This window comes from Quercus robur, chromosome 11 (assembly GCF_932294415.1).
Source record: "Quercus robur chromosome 11, dhQueRobu3.1, whole genome shotgun sequence".
NCBI classification, from domain to species: domain Eukaryota; kingdom Viridiplantae; phylum Streptophyta; class Magnoliopsida; order Fagales; family Fagaceae; genus Quercus; species Quercus robur.
In genome coordinates this window covers 35,744,441-35,762,348 of record NC_065544.1, presented here as the reverse complement: position 1 = coordinate 35,762,348, position 17,908 = coordinate 35,744,441, and the positions used below count along the sequence as shown (strand labels likewise).

At 33.1% G+C, this 17,908-nt stretch overlaps 1 long non-coding RNA gene across 1 annotated transcript; it reads right to left on the bottom strand.

Annotated features, from left to right (window-relative positions):
• Positions 1-5,853: 5,853 nt before the first annotated feature.
• LOC126706965 (uncharacterized) lies at positions 5,854-9,498 on the bottom strand. The gene is made up of 2 exons (XR_007648775.1): positions 9,298-9,498; positions 5,854-6,083 (listed from the first exon to the last, which is right to left on the bottom strand). It is a non-coding gene; the product is annotated as an uncharacterized LOC126706965 (long non-coding RNA).
• Between the last annotated feature and the right edge of the window lie 8,410 nt (positions 9,499-17,908).

Genomic DNA, 17,908 nt, shown 5'->3' with positions numbered 1-17,908 from the left:
TAGTGTTATGAGTACGGATCCATATTTTGAAACTTTAAAGGATATAATCAAAATTAGTCAAACTATTAAGAGTATAAATTACAATTATGCGTGTGCTTTATCTTGATTCTGATGGTGCTATTGTTTACTTGATAAAATGTTTTCAAAGAATTTGATATAATATTAATACATGTGTGTAAACATGTGTATGGACTGGAGTAAGGTTACAGAAACAATTTAAGAGTATCTCCAGCAGACTCTCCAAATTTTTGTACTGTTTGGAGAGTGAACAGTTATATTAACATTTTATTTACTTACTTTTTCAAATACACTTACTTTTTCAAATACACTTTCTAACAGACTCTCTATCTTTTCTCTATCTTGTTTAAATATTATTTTTTCATTCATTCTTTAATTTTTCTTTATTCTTTTTTTAATCTTTCTTTATTTATTCCCAACTGTTGGAAAATTTAGATCCCGGTTGATAGAATTAACAACTTTTAAATTTAAGTTGTTAATTAGATTTATTATTAACAAAACTTGTTAAAACAAACAAACATCAATATCATGTCAAAATCATGCAATGGAAAAATAAATAAGATAAGATATGATGACCCAGGAAAACCAATGAAACAAACTAGTTTCACAGTAAAAAACCTAGGGGAAACCTTCCCGAAAAGTAATCCACTATAGAAAAGAGAAGTTTCAGATCTAGTACAAAACTTTTGTCCCTAGACTCTACAATCTCCGTAGATGAACTCACAGCAGAAACCTTCTACCGCTTCAGAACTTCTGAACTCTTCAATATATGAATGCCACCCTTTGATGCACGAATCCAGTACGTGACTAACCAATTGTGCGGATCCTCGTACGCGACTTAATCACCAACTAGAAGAAGATGTTGGCTGCAAAGTTCTTCACTTCATCAACAATGAAGATTAAGAAGCACTTGATTACAAAACCCTAAGGCGCCAAGACGCAGTAGCTTTTTTCAAAGAGAATAAGACATTAGTCACCTTTTGCATATATTCTCCTTATATTCTCTTATATGACGACCTCTAAAATAAGCCTTATATAGATCTAGAGTTGTGAGAAAAGAAACCCTACACATACACGTCATCATGGGCTGAAAATCAGATCTGAAAATCTGAAATTCGTAAAGCTCGACAGATAAGAAGCACTTGGTTACAAAACCCTAAGGCGCAAAAACATAGTAGCTTTTTTCAGAGAGAATAAGACATCAGTCACCTTTTGCATATATTCTCCTTATATTCTCTTATGTGACGACCTCTAAAATAAGCCTTATATAGATCTAGAGTTGTGAGAAAAGAAACCCTATACATACATGTCATCATGGGCTGAAAATCATATCTAAAAATCTGAAATTCATAAAGCTCGACAGATAAGGTGTCGAGAAGGTGTCGAGCCAGGTGTCAAGGATTAAAACATCAGACACAAGAGATGAGGCTCAATTGATCCACCAGTTGTCGAGAAGCTATCGAAGGGACATGAACTTTCTCGATCGATCGACCAGCTATCGAGAAGGTGTCGAGATTGCGATAAGAAACACCTTAAGAGGCTTGATAGATAGCCTAGCTGTCAAGAGGTGTTGAGCAGCTATCGAGTTTTAAAAACTCAACACTTCTTCACTTGTTTCTTGGACAGACTTGATGACTTCAACACTTGATCTTGAAACCTTGTTTCTTGAAGTATTTGAACACATCCTAGATCTACCCAATTACAAGTAAAGTGCATTTTGTCAAATGATTAGCCAATTACACAAAATATGTCCTTAACACCAACTATATTTTCTTACTCTCAATGGGTAAAAATTTTAAAATTGTGGTTGGTCTTTTTTTTTTTTTTCAATGGATCTCTTGAAGCAATTGAGATAACAAATAAGGGCCTGTTTGGTTAGAGCATTTTTATCTTTGTTTTCAAAACAGTATAAAAACAATTTTCAAAAAATTGAACTTGAAATTAGTTTTCAGATAATAATTGTTATATTTTACGTGTTTGGCTCCCATTTTTAAGAACAATTTTTAAAATACTAAAAACAAAAAATAATTGTTTGGAAGACCATTTCTATTTTTGAGATTTAAAAAAAAAATTATAAAAAGTAACATGTAGAATATGTAAATTACTTTTTTTTTTTTGGTGGATAATGATAAGGGAATAGAGCTCATCAAATTTTTTTTTTTAATGATAAGTTTCAAATTTGAAGTATGAGAATTCTTTTTGTGATAAAGATAAACTCCTTAATTTAAGAGATAAAAGAGTTTGGATAAATACGTGGGGTCTACTGTTTTCAATTTAATTACAACTATGTCATTAAAAACATTTTTTGTATTCTGAAAACACCTTCTTAGCTGTTTTCAAAATCTTGTTTTAAATCAAGAAAATAAGATACAGTTTTCTGAAAACTGTATTTAGAAAAAATTAGCCAAACAATAAATTCAAGTGTGGGACCCACTATTTTATGGATTACAAAACAAAAAACTATATTTAAATACTTTTACCAAACAGACCCTAATATAGTCATGAGTTGTTAGTTTTTATTTATTCATTATTATTCACTAATTTATCACAAGATTTTTTTTTTCTAAAATGAAAAAAAAAAAAAAGACATTTTCATAACAAATCACATGTGGTAAGTTCTTATTGGTTTTAATTTGAATTACAATTTAAATTACTTTTTTGCCTATTTATAACAACCTACTATTTAGAATTTATTGTAAAAATATTGTGAAAATATTATGGATATAGCATCCCTTAAAAATATATATATATCTGATCATAAAATTTTTGTAATTATCATTAACCCAATTTTCCACCACACATGTACACACCACTTTTTACAACCCATTATTTCCACCATACACACACACACCTATAATTACAAACCAATTCTCCATCACATACCAAAAGTTAAAGAATAAAAAATATCTTCATCTCAAACTCAAAGACTTAAATAGGGAAAGGATTTCGGCCCAAAAAAAAAAAAAAACCAGAGAGAGGAAGACCAGGTGACAAACATGGCAAGGAAGACGATCATGGAGATCGAGTGCTAGAGGAGGCTAAGGAAGAGGATGAGGAGCGTGATTAAGGGTGTCAAATGGGTGGGTTTGGGATGGACATAATTGGATTGGGTATATAAAACCCATTTACCCATTAAAACCCATTTAACTAATTGTTTCTAACCCAAATTTAACCCAACCCAATTATTACGGGTAAACCCCAACTTATCCAATTACCCAATTATCAAAATTATCAAAATGCCATTAAAGTGAAGTCCCAACACTTTCTTGGATTCTCTTTTCCCTCTCTAACTTTCCCAAGAAAATTCCAATCTCTTTGATCAATTTCTTGGCCTCCTCAGGATCACTACTTTTGCATTTAATCTCATACAGAGTCCCAAACCCGAAATCAGTCTCATTCACCTCCAATTTCAAACCTTTCCATTCATACACGGCATCGAATCGCATCTCAAGTCGGCGACATCTCCTCCTCCTTTCGTCGGAATCGACGCCTTCATCGTCTCCACCATCCGTCCTGCCTCCGAAGGACTTCCCTCGGCATTCACAGCCGCCGCCGGCGACAGATTGATCTGGATCGCTCATGGCGGTCAAATCTCGAGCTACGATTGGAATCTCTACCACACCTCGACGATTCGGACTCACTTGGAAGATATCACCTCACATTCCCAAACCCTCCTAACCCCACAAACCCTAGCGCCCCAAACTCCTCCTTTGCCTTCCTTAAAACCCTAGACCCTGCCACGCTCAAAACAATCTTCTTCGGCTTGGCCATGTAGTCTCTTCCGATTGACGGGTCCAACGGTTTGTCGCCCTCCTTGACGTGGCTGATGCCGTTGACGATCACGACTTTGGCCTTGAAAGTGATGATGTAGAGAAGGTCGGCGTCGGAGAATCGTAGAGAGGGTTTTTTTTTTTTTTTTAATGGGAAAGGCTGGATTAAATTTGGGTATATTGTTTCTGGGTTAAATGAGGTTTAATGGATTTTTAGTTAAAACCTGATAATCATTGGGTCTAATTGGGTTGATGCCCATTTAACCAAACTAATAATTGGGTAGGTTTGGGTTCAATTATAGTGGGTGGGTTTGGGTGGGAAAATGGGTTTAGGCTTACTTTGCCACCCCTAAGTGAGATGAGCATGTAGTTCATGCAGTACAGATGGGTCTTTCTCTACAACCGATTTGCTCCACCTCCACAGCCACTTGTCCTCCTCCCTACCATCGACAAAATGCAGTTTTTTGCTTTTATTGTTTGGATTTCATTAGGCTTATGAGAAAGATTTTTTTGTGTTTCAAATCTTTCGATTGGGTTTTGTGTTTTTTATCTGATTGTGGTATGTTTTAGTTTGTAATCGTTGAGATAGAGAAGCAAGAGAGAGTGAAGAACGAAAGAGAAAAGGGATGACAGAGAAAGAATCATTATTTTATTCAACCAGTGATTATTTGAAGAGTGAAATATGTTTGGAGTAGCTACAGTAATTGCTACAGCTCTCTCTAGCTCAAGAGAGCTACTGTAGCCAATCTAAAAAAAAAAAAAAAAAAAAGAGATGGAGAGACTGTTGGAGCTTGATTTTTCTGTGTTTGCTCTCCAAATAAGGCTTTAGATAGCCTATTGAAGATGCTCTAATGTCCTTGTCAAGGCTTTTCTCTCAAGATTTCTGCAACACCTCACTACTTTTAGTTTATAATAACTCTCTTACCGCACAAAATGCCTTCCTTTCAAGTGTGAAAGAAGGTAAAAATTGGAACTTTTGTTTGATGATGAATGGTGTTGTCTATAGAGGGGAAATGGAGTAGATAGCATAATTTTTACTCCACTATTTCCCTCCAGTTATTGTTTTGTATATATATTTTTTATCCTTAGGCACGTTTGAATTCAAAGTCAAGCTATGAGTACCGATCAACACTCGTGCCTCAGTGACAAGGTTCTGATCTGCACCTATTATGCCTTGGGCACGTTTTGTGTCTAACTTTGTATTTTGGCAGGTTTCTCTCTCTCACTCTCTCTATCTCTCTTTTTGATTTGTTTAAGGATAATTACAAAATTTAAAGGTATTTTAAAGCTACTAAACAAACGAAACATTATCTTAAATATCCTATCTTTTAATCTTTGATTTTCCCTCTCATTTTCAAAGAAGGAAAGTCAAAGAATTAAAATCCATGCTTTATGTCTAAATTTTATGATTATTTTTAAAACTTTTAATTACATCCTTATCATAAAAAATAAACTAATGGAATTTTGACATAAAATTAGTTCTAAGTAATCCAATTAAGGATCAATTCATTATAATCACATGGTTTAGGCATTAATGCGCTTGGATGCATATTAACCATTGGTTCTTGATGTGGCTTGATCATTGGACGATCGGGTCCAATCTAAATATTCTTTGTCTTTTTGATCATGATGAAGTTAATTTTGTTTTAAAGCGGTGTTTATTTCCTTTGAATGGTAAGAACAGAATTTTTACTTTTGGGTTATTTAACACTACGGTTTTACTCTTTTTGTGAGTTCTCCGTTGCAAAAAGAAGTGCCTACAATTATCTAGTAAGGAAGGCTGCCTTTACAGTAGTCAACTCACCATCAGAAAAATCTACTTCCTCCTCATCTATGGACTTGAGATAATTTCTGACATTGCTATGGTAAGTAGTTCATAAGTTTTCAGGGATTCTCTACCAATTCCACCACTTTGATGGTGTCAACATCCTTTGGCTCTTCTAAAGCAGTTAACTTAATTAGGACAAAACTGCCCAGATAGGGATCTTAATCTCTCCCACACAATCCTAAGTTCCTCTATGGTTTCACCTAGATTATAAGCTAAATGACCATGAAGATACAATCATATGTCAGATGTGGAAAAATATATAAACTTAATATAACGAAAACAAAGCTACAGTAGTAAGGTTCCAACAAAGTTGACCATACAAGGCATCAATGTGGGACATCCCACAATGTGAAAGGAGTTGAACGTTGGCTTTATGGTGACACCCCTTCTCCTCATTAAAAAAAAGAAAAAGTTCTGAGTTCATCCTCTATATTTAGGCACCCAATACCACATAGCATGTCAATCACCTGCACAAATTCATTACAAAAATCAGGATGATGAACAGATACAAGTTTAAAAGATAAATACATTCATATATAACAAATCAAATTTATAATACAATCCAACAGTCACAAAAAGGAACACGGCAACAACATATCTATATTCAAAATGAAAATATTTATCTCACTAAAACCTCAATCAAATAACTAAATAAGACCTATTAATGGAGTTTCCAATAGAGAATTTTCACAGAACAAGTGACATCCAACCTGTGCTCAAATAGTCCACCACAAGCTTGATATTTAGATCACATTCCTAAAATCTAATTTGAGACCTAACTCGATCGGCCATCCAACAATAGGTTACCCATAATTGCTTTAAGATCCGACCCGCTGAGCCGAGCATGGCCCTTTGCCCCACCCGACTCAACTTAGAGGCATGAAAAATCTATATTTAGGGCAAAGCATTGTAGTTGAACAAACACCAGTGGAAGTGATTATTTCATTAGTATTTTCTTGCTCTAAATGAATTTGCATTATGCATTCCTTTTTTTGGATTTTGGAATCTTATAAGCATTTTGTTTTGATATGTTTAGGTTGTTGTAAAATAGCGGAAGCTCAAATTACCAAGTTGATTGTGAAAATATTTTAGGCTTATGAAAGATCTTCAAACTACCAATAGGAACAAAGAAAATTAATCAAAAAAAAAAAAAAAAAAGACACAAAACACCAAGAATTTACGTGGTTTGGCAATAACTTACATTCACGGGCGACGATGAACAAATTTTACTATAACAAATTTGGGATAATACAAATTGGTGTAGAGGCACTCTCACAAACTCAAATCCCAAATACACCTAAATAACTCTCTCTTACAAATACAAATCAAAGAACCAAAGGTTCACAAATATCAAATATGAATACCAAATACCAATTGCACACAAACCAAAGAGAGAGCCACAAAGCAAATCCAAAAGTTGCAACGCATCAAGAGAGAGCAAATCACCAAATCGCAAAACCAAAACCAAGCGGTAACAAACCTCTCTCACTATTCCAAATTGCAATCCACAAATATCAAATAACCAAACGAAGAGAAAGCCTCTTTTTCTCACACCACCCTCTCTAAATTTGCCGCAGCAGCACTCTACTTATATAGGAAACTTGAGTTGGCTAGCATATCCAAAATCAAGAAGAACTAGACTTCTTTCCCACACACAAAAGGAGAATCACTCATATTCCAAAAAGAATTCCAAATTAAGTAGTAGACAAGACTTCTAATAGAACTTGATAACTTCAAACAACAGTAACCCAAAAGGAATAAAATTCCTTTGTTATCCAAATCCAACAAAGAGTCGAACTCTTAATTTAAACCATATTCTACATAGGTACATTATAATTAGAAAAAAAAAATCATGAGATTAAAAAATATCCCCAAATGCATGATTATTGACAAATTTGGACATATAAGACTTTTATGAGCAAAAGCATGAAGTCCATAAGCAAGCAATAAAACTATTTGAATTTAGAAGTTCTTATTGGGATTATAGATATAACTTTGAACTACGGATTCAAATTTTTTTATGAGATTGTGAAGAACTTTACTTGAAAAATGACATTATTTATTTTTCCAATGCTATAAGATTAATATAATATTTTGTTTGTGATTTAAAGTCAAAATAATATATATTGCTAGGATGGATTATAGTATACCTAAAAAATAATATTATAAAATTTATACCAATAAAATGTACGGACTACAAGCTAGCTAGTAATTAATAATTATTTAAATGCGACTAAGATTTTGTTAAAATTAAGGTTTTGCGGACACATGCGTAAATCAACTTCAAGAAAAAGACATTATTTATAGTTGGCATGATAGCTCATTAATTTTAAAATTTTCTTTAAGTTGCGATTCCAGGTTGTTGCATGAATACCGTGTTGTTCTTCCCTTGAAAGTCTTATTGAGATTTTAATGTAAACGGTTACATTGTAGTTTGATTTTAATGTGAACGGTTACATTGTAGTTGTCTCTCAATGTTGCTGGAGCCTAAAGCTTCATCTTTTGAGGAGAAGATGATGGTGATATGGGACCTGTAGCGGCGTATGGTTTAGAAAACGCCGGTGTAAACAGGGTTTTTTTGTAATGAGTAGTTCACTAAATTGGCTACCATTGTCATTGTTTCGTTGTCAAAAGGCTCCATTTATGATTGGACTTTGGGTAGATTGTCTTGATTTTTCAGAAACTGGCATAACATTCTTGGCTCCTGGTTACTGTCCTTGGAATGAGTTATGATGGCTTGCAAAATTTTTCAAGAACAAAAAATTTTATTACAATTCAAGAGAAAATCATTGCTTTGAGGAAAAGTAAGAGAAATTTATAACATTTGTTAGAAAATAATCAATGATAAACCAAGAGAGGACATTGGAAAAGAGTCAAAGAGAGGTAATATTTTTCCACTATTCTTCAAAGTTTGTTTTTGTAATTTAGTACAGTACTGTGCAGTGAGAGCTATTATATTGATAAAGTTGTAAAAGAAGAAAATGACTAAGGAAATGTCAGATGAGTCAAAGCTATAATGAACTTTCTTTTGTGGGAGTTGCAAAGAGTTATGTGTGAGTTTTTCCCAAGATCGTCCATTCCAAACGTGAGGAAGGTGGCATTTTCTCTTAAGTTTGAGTCGAAAAGAAGAGAAAAAGCTGAAATGTTATTTATATGGAATAAAGAGATTATAGATAAGTTGTTGAAACCTGCAAGGTATATTTGTAAGAATAGTGAATTAAAAAGAAAAAGAATCATGTTAGGGAAATGATGTGTCTTCACAACTTATAGGTGTTAAGTTATAACTAATGTAATATCACTTTCATGATCTACCAAAATCAAGGCGGCCCTTCCACTAGGCCAATTAGGCAATTGCCTAAAGTCCCCAAGTGGAAGGGGGTCCCAAAATTTTAGAAAAGAAAGGGTAGTAGGGAAAAAAAAATTTTGGTTTCAAATGAATCGAAAAAAATCCGGCACATCCTTTTGACCAAAAAACAAAATTTCTGTTATACCTAGTTAAACATTGGTAGCACAAAAATTTTTTTTGGTCTAAATAAAATCAATTGTCCCAAAAATAACATCATTATCTTCTAGACAAATCAAAATTCAACAAGATAAACTACAAATCCAATCTAAGAAATTAACCACAAAATAATCAATAATCAAAACAAATAAAAAACCTTAAATCCCTAAAATTTTTACCGTTTCTGTTTCTCATTCTTGCTCTGCTTTTTTCTCTCAACTCTTGCTCTCCGCCTCTCTCATTCTTTCTCTCCACTATTGCTGGCTGCCTGGCTCAAGCTTCCTCCGATCTAACTCATCCGATCGCATTTGATTTGAAAACTCTGAGGACTGAGGACTGCCGAGCCAACTGCCTTTTTTTTTTTTTTTCGCTGCTGCATTTTGATTCTGGCATTCTACAGAATGGGTTTTGACTTTTGAGGTATAAGTTATAAGGCTTGGCTTTCTACTTTAGATTTGTTAAGACTGGGGCTAGGCTGTGGTTGGACGTTTCACGTTTGGGCCTTCAAGTTTTTTTTATTTTTTATTTTATTTTTTATTTTTTTTTTGGGTTATAGGTGTAATGGGATTTGTTTTATGTTTTTTGTGGGTGGGTCTTATTAATAAGACTTGTGTGGCCATCTTGGCAGGATTCTTGGCTGGGTTGGGCTTGTACTTTTGTTATGACTGTGCTTAATTTTTTTTTTTTTTTTTAAATTTTAATCTTGTGTTTATATATATATTAGTTAATGGTAATATAATGAATAAATCTTTATTTATGCAGGTTGAGATTGTTAAAAACTTGTTATTATTCGGTAAAACTATAACAATACTTTTTATATAAATCAAGTTCTATTTCTCATTTGCTCTATATTTGAAAGTTATTTTTTATTTTAGTCTTTATAAATATATTTTTTGATTAGAAATGTCTACTAGAAAATATGCATTTGGATATAAAAAAACTTAAAAAAAAAAGGAAAAACGAAGAAAAATTAATTGAGTTTCAAATCTATACTTGAAAGTTATTTTTTATTTTAGTCTTTATAAATATATTTTTTGATTAGAAATGTCTACTAGAAAATATGCATTTGGATATAAAAAAAACTTAAAAAAAAAAGGAAAAACGAAGAAAAATTAATTGAGTTTCAAAAATGGGTTACAGTTAGCTCAACTGGTAAAATCTCTGATGGTAGTATAAGAGATCTGGAGTTCAATCCCCGTCTACATCAAAAACTGATTGGTGTCTTGATCTAATGATAAAGAACTATCATCAGGAGGGGATGCCATATATAGGTTGAAACTCTCTCTCTCAAAAAAAAAAAAAAAAAAAAGAGTTTCAAAAAAGATCAATGGATAAATTTGTTATTAATATTAAACAAAAGACCCCATTTTAGTTCTCGCCTTAAGCCCCAAAATGTCTAGGGCCGGCCCTGATCAAAATATATTATTTTTGTTCATCAATATATATATATACACACACACAATTTTTATTTTTGCGTCAATTACAACATGTTATTTGATCTATTAAAAAATTAGTGAAATTTTTTATGTCACTTGACTTTATTCATAAATTTAATGTATTGATATTATTAGTTTGTAGCATTGTTATTAATACCGTTCCGTTCCGGCTGGAATGGCCGGAATATTTCGTACCGGTGAGTAAACCGGAACAGAGACCACCCCTGTTCCACCTCGGGTGGAATTTCGGCCCATTTCGGGCTATTTCGGGAGTTTCGGTCCGTTTCGGTCAATACCGGCCGAGATTAAAGATTCGGCCGGTATGAATCTTTGGCCTTCTCCCCTAAATTTCATGTCCGCCCACTGCCTTACCAGAAAAAGAAATAAAAAAAAAATAAAAAATAAACTCCACTGCCTTTGTCTCTGTTTAAAACGGAGAAGAAAAAACACAAGAATGAAAAACAATAATGAAGAACAAAATGAAACAAACACAGCAGAGAAAGAAAGAATTAGAGGAAACAAAAATTAGAACAAAGAAGAGAGACCGAGACAGAGCACTGGTGAGTGGTGAGTGGTGAGGCTCCAGAGTTTTGAAAGTTGAAACTCTTGAATAAGAACATTGAGAAGTGTGTGAGACAAAGGAAATAAATGGAGTAGGTGAAAAAGAGATGGAGAGGTTCACGTGGGTGGGTTTGGGAAATGGGAAAAGTTATTTCAAGAATGTTCTTAGTTATAATTAGTCAACATGTTCACTTTATTTACAAAAATGCAACAAATGATTTTTTAATAACCAAATACTAACTTTATTTGAGAAAATTTTTTTAAAGTAAATATATTAAATCCATTATATTATATTTTTATATATTTATATTTATTTATTTGTGTTAATCCGAAACGGTCTAAAACGGTACGCCGAAATAGGCCGGTACCGAAATATTTCATTCCAATAGACAAACCGAAACGGGCTCCGAAACGGTATTCATAACATTGGTTTGTAGCCCCTGAATTTTTATATATAAATTAGTTAAGGTCGTGTGTTGCGTAGTTTTGATAATGAATTTATGGATGATTATTACATATTTTTTTTTAAAAAACAGTAATATATAAATAATTATTAAATATCATCTAACGTACGTATTGACAATCTCATAATAACATTCTTAGTTTTTTTGGGTAGAAAAAACTTTTGTAGTTGCTTGTGTGGACCTAAAACAAATTTTTTTGTGACATTTGTCAATACACGTACTTAGAAATTGTTGGGCAACTCTAAAACACTGGACATTAACATTCCAGTTTCACGTTTATTATAAATAAAAAATTCCAGTTTCTCAATTTTGTGTGTGCATCGTAAGATTTATTTCAAATAAGAAAATGTTTAAAATACAATAATTTTACTACAAAAATTTTGCAAACTGATATTGTTAGGTTCTAAAGACTTAGAATTTTATGTATTTAGAACTCTAATGTTTATTGTTGGCAAACCATTATCAAAACAAGATGTTTAGTTGTGTTTAGACTTGCTCAAAGTTGATTCATTTATGTAAATTAAAGTTGGAACAAGCTGATGCAGAAATCATTTATGCTTCTCGGCCTGGTTCGATTGATTGAAGCTTAGGCTCGATCAATCGAAAATCGGGTCAGATGCGTTTTCTGTAGAATTCCAACTCAGCCCTAGTTTTGTTTTAAAACGTTTAGGGTTTTCTAAGTTGCCCTAGGTATATAAGGCAAACCCTAGCCACGTTTTAGTGTTGCTCATATTGCTATTTGTGTAAATCTCTTGTGAGATCTGTGAGAAGCCTTCCTTTACACAAGCTTAGGATTATCATGAAGGAGATTTCTTCAAGAGCTTGATGATCATTCAGTTGCTGCCATAAGAACTTAAAGAAACACAAGTGGGTGTGCTTGTACTTGTTGGAGAATCCAAGAAAGAAGGAGTCTGTGGTTTTGGAGCTTGCATGTGGTCGTGTCAGTAAGTTTCTACTGGTGGGTAGCAATAGGATGTTAGTGGTCTAAATCCTGTTGAACAACTTCGATTCTTTCATAATGGATTCAGGTTTACCTTGAGAATAGCTAGGTTAAATCCTCCCCAGGTTTTTACCGGTTTGGTTTTTTGGGTGATCATATCATTGTATTATTTATCTTTTCGCTACTTTGCATGATATGATTGTTTGATTGTGATAACCTAGATTTGGAATTTGGACTAAGTAACAACTTGGCTAATTACCTAGGTTAATCCAATTGTGTTTTTAAGGGGTCTAAAAACTATCAAGTGGTATCAGAGCGGGTTGCTCTTTTGTTTTAATTCTTTTGATCTAAGAGCTGATCCTTGACCCCTATTGTCATGGATAATTTGAAGTGTCTTTCTGATCATGTTTCTACTCATGCTTCTGTTGATTTTATTAATGCCTGTGAAACTCTTCGTAAGAAATTATTGAAATCTATGAAAATTGCTAAGAAATTCAAGGAAGAGTTAAAATTGGCTAATCTTGAAAAAGAGGAATTGGTTGTTAGATTAGATGAGTCAAATAAAAAGAATGAATTTTTGAGAAATCAAATTTCCTCTCAAGATGAGAAGATGAAAAGCTTGGAACAAGAGTTAGTTGAATCTAAAGCTAAAATTGAAAATTTGACTAGTACCAAGCCTGCTGTTGATAACAGAAGTGTTTCTGTTTCTCTTAAGCCTAAAACTGAGAAAGTTTATATCCCTCCTTTCAAGAGGAATAATAAAGAAAAGACTTATTTTGTTAGGTTAGACAAAGGTAAAAGTTCTGATGTAAACGCTGAAGTTTCTAAACCTAAGTCTAAACCTACTATTAGAGAGCATAATAAATCTGTTTTTGTGCCTACCTGTCACCTTTGTGGTGTTGTTGGTCATATTAGACCAAATTGTTCTTTGTTGAGGCAAGAACCAAAGCCTGTGACCGGAAACCCCACTAGGAATACTGATATTTCTAAATTTGTTCCTGTCTGCCACTTTTGTGGTGTTCGTGGTTACATTCATCCTAATTGTCATAAACTGAAATTTAAGCATTCTATGTTTCAATCTAGGATATGTGATGATATTTCTCCTGCCATAAGTCCATATAAATTGTTTCATATTTTTTTGAAAAATTTGAGCTTATTGGCTTGTGAAAGGAATTTGCAGGATTTCAGTTTTTCTTAGAAGATTGGTGTAATTCCTTAAATACACTCTGCTTCTTATGGATTTTCACCTACAAAGCTGAAGACTCGTGTTATATGGGTGAGAAAAAATTCTCTAAGGTGAGTGTTGCTGACTTGTCCTTGATTTAATTCTTTCAATTGTTTGTGGACATGTCTTGTTTTTGTTTTTGGTTGTTTTGTTTCTTTTGGAATGTTTTTTTATTTAATAAAAAAAATCCAAAAACATTGAAAATTTTTCAAAAAGACAAAAATATTTTATTTTGAGTCTTGTTTTATTTTTCTTGAGGATTACATGAATTATGATATCTCTCTTGATTTAGAACATGCTTGACATTGTGGAGAAACTTGAATAGAATGTGTTGTATATGTGCTAAGCTATTTTTGATTTTGTATGAATATGTACTAGTTTGTACATGTACTCATGGGTTAATTAAGAAATTGATATTTCTTGTTTGTGTACCCTCTATAGCTTAGTTAAGTATTGTTATACATTGCATTTGCATTGTTCATTTAGCATAATGTGTGCTTTTTTTTTTTTTTTTGTCATAAATTTTTTAAAACCAAAAAGATTTTTGTGTTTTGTATTTCACATCTTGGATTTATAATCAAGGATTGGCCATTTTATTTTTACATAACAAGTTTATGTACCTTGTTTAGCTTTAATGAGCTTACTTATTGCACTTTACTAGTTGAAGCTTTGTAGTGCATGTTGTGTGGGAAATATGTTTATGGTTTTGATCACTTTGTCTTAATCTTGAAGTCACATGTCTTTAACTGTCAAACTTGAACCTTTTGAGAAAGGCATAAATAACCATGTCACCATTGTTTACTAGTCAATCATGAACACCTTAGTGCATATCGTAAGATTTTGTGCTCGAGAAAGTGTAGCACATGCACAAAAAGAACATAAGGTGTAGTCTCGGTTTAAATGCTAAAATTGGTGTATACATTATTGGACTTAATGTTAAATCAAACAAATAAAAATTGATGTGTACAATATGAGGCAAATAAAGAAACTTACATGATTACAAGCTTGTTTTCTAGGAGATGTGGAAGTTATATGATGTCACTCTTTTGGTAATAGTCTCTTTCAAATTCTATGTGATGAATTTTGTAGAAATTGTGATTGATTTCTATTTACATATCACCTCACATGTATCTCAAGTTTTTGCTAGTTGCACACGCTACACAAGTTACTCTTTGCTAAACTTGGTACATTATATTGTGTGTGATCTTGTTGTGGCCATCCAAGATTAAAAGTTCCTTGATTTTAATGCAAAATGTGTTTAAAGTTTGAGATTTGAGGACAAATTGGTTGAAAATCTTGTTTTTGAAAGATCTGGGTTGAATTCAAGTGTTTTTGGAAAACTTTTAATCTCATACTCATGCATTTTATTCATGAAATACTATGCTTTGAGGAGTTTCTAAGTATTTGACCAATCTATTTTTTCATGCATCATTTATGTTTAGGATTCACATGCATTGCATTGTTTTCTGTATCCATCTTGCAGTTTTGCAATCATATCTCTCATTGTTTCACACATAACATGCATACACCTTGCTAAATTGGATACTCAACTTGATTTAAAAATTGATTGATTAATTTTTGAATCCTTTTTACATTCTAGTATATGCTATTTTTATGTGTGAACTGTAGAAAATTATTTTCTTAATAGATATGATGGATAATCAATGCACAAATATTTTCTCTACTCATGCAATTGTTTATAGGTCACATAGTGTCAGGTTTGCATATATTGAAAGAGAGAATATTTTTTTTCATATGTATCCTAAACTTATCAACTTAATTTTTTAAGTTTGGGTTGTGTTTTTTTTTCCCCACCTCCTAAAGTTTCCCCAAAACTGTTTTTCCCAAACCTTGTTGTTCATAGGGGGAGTTGTCTCTATTTTCTATAGAGTTGAATTGTTTTGTGTTCCCTTAATTCTCTATTTTCTCTTGATTTTTGTTGCGTATGTTGGCTTTTTACTCTTTGTATGAGTAGTCTTTGTCAATATGTGACAAAAAGGGGGATATTATTTGAAATTGTTTTTGGGAATATGTGTGGAAAATACAAGAATGTTCTGTTTAGGGGGAGTTAACATTGTTTTTGATGTATCTAACTTAGGGGGAGAGTTAGTTTGCATATTTGTTGATTTAATGTTTTTGTTTTTCTGTCACACATGCGGTTATGCATTTTGTTTAGTGTTTTAGGAAATATACAGGTTGATTTAATTGAGCTGCTGTCTACACTTGCAACTGATGGATAGTAGTTAGGATTGGATTTGTTTTTATGAGCATTATTTTTGTAAAGGGTTTTTCTTTATAAACTTTGAGCTTTTAGTTGTGTTTTGTCACGGATTGCCAAAGGGGGAGTTTGTTAGGTTCTAAAGACTTAGGATTTTATGTATTTAGAACTCTAATGTGTATTGTTGGCAAACCATGATCAAAACAAGATGTTTAGTCATGTTTAGACTTGCTCAAAGTTGATTCATTTATGTAAAGTTGGAACAAGCTAATGCATAAATCATTTATGCTTCTCGGCCTGGTTCGATTGATTAAAGCTTAGGCTCGATCAATCAAAAATCGGGTCAGATGCGTTTTCTGCAGAATTCCAACTTAGCCCTAATTTTGTTTTAAAACGTTTAGGGTTTTCTAAGTTGCCCTAGGTATATAAGGCAAACTCTAGCCACGTTTTAGTGTTGCTCATATTGCTGTTTGTGTAAATCTCTTGTGAGATCTGTGAGGAGCCTTCCTTTACACAAGCTTAGGATTATCAAGAAGGAAATTTCTTCAAGAGCTTGATGATCATTCAATTGCTGCCATAAGAACTTAAAGAAACACAAGCAGGTGTGCTTGTACTTGCTGGCGAATCCAAGAAAGAAGGAGTCTATGGTTTTGGAGCTTACACGTGGTCGTGTTAGTAAGTTTCTACTGGAGGGTAGCAATAGGATGTTAGTGGTCTAAGTCTTGTTGAACAACTTCGATTCTTTCATAGTGGATTTAGGTTTACCTTGAGGATAGCTAGGTTAAATCATTCCCAGGTTTTTATCGGTTTGATTTCCTGGGTGATCATATCATTGTGTTATTTATCTTTCCGCTGCTTTGCATGATATGATTGTTTGATTGTGATAACCTAGATTTGAAATTTGGACTAAGTAACAACTTGGCTAATTACCTAGGATAATCCAATTGTGTTTTTAAGGGGTCTAAAAACTATCAGATATGATAATTAATGTAATTAGTGTTACATGATCAACATGAATGATAAATAAAATTCCTATTTACATTTTTGTTGTAGATTTTTTAATGTCTCTGATCTGCAAATAATATCTCCCTTCTTTTAACCCCTGCATTTACAAACTAATAGTCGTAGGAAAGTAAATCTGATTGTGGACTTTGATCGCAGTCCCACACTCCTACTGCTATAGAACTTGATCGGTATTATAGTTTACGTGGCTTACCTAGGACAACTAGAATCTGTGTGATAGAAAGTTAAAAAGTAGTTGCAACTAAAAACAATATGAGATATGCATGCATATAATTAATAATTAATGCAGTCTCTTTAGAACTTCTTGTCTTCTTGCTATACCAAAACCAAACTATAGTTAAGTTTACCTGCAATCACATTTCAACTAGTACTATTTCTTTCTTTCTGTGATTCAGAATTGGACATGCAAGTTGTAAAAGTATCAACATTACACGTGTAGGCAGACACGCACCAAGAAAACTTCAAGTGTTTACGTCCCCAGTTGCTGAAGTCCATGCAAACATTTTCCTTTCAATTCTTCAAACCAGAAAAATAGAATAGTCTTTAAGCAAGAAAGTGAAAGCATATCAACACTCATTAATGCACCCAAAACTAAAACCCCATATCAATATTCTAGTGGGGCGAATACTGAGTGAATATTGAGCCTTATTATAATAAGGTAAGTATTGGGCCCAACTTAAGTATCGGCCCAAACAATGGAAATAAATCCAGTATTGGCTAGTCCATTTTTTAAACAAATGCAAAACCTTGAATTCTTGGTTAGGCCCAACACCCTTCTAGGTCGCATGTTGAGCCGGTCATGTCCGAGGCGTGTCCGAGCTACCGAGGTAAATCCTAGAGAGGCTAAAATTCTCCGAGGTAGCTTTCTAAAAGTTCCTGATGATTCCACAACAAACTCGCATCAATATAGGTAACTTGCCTGG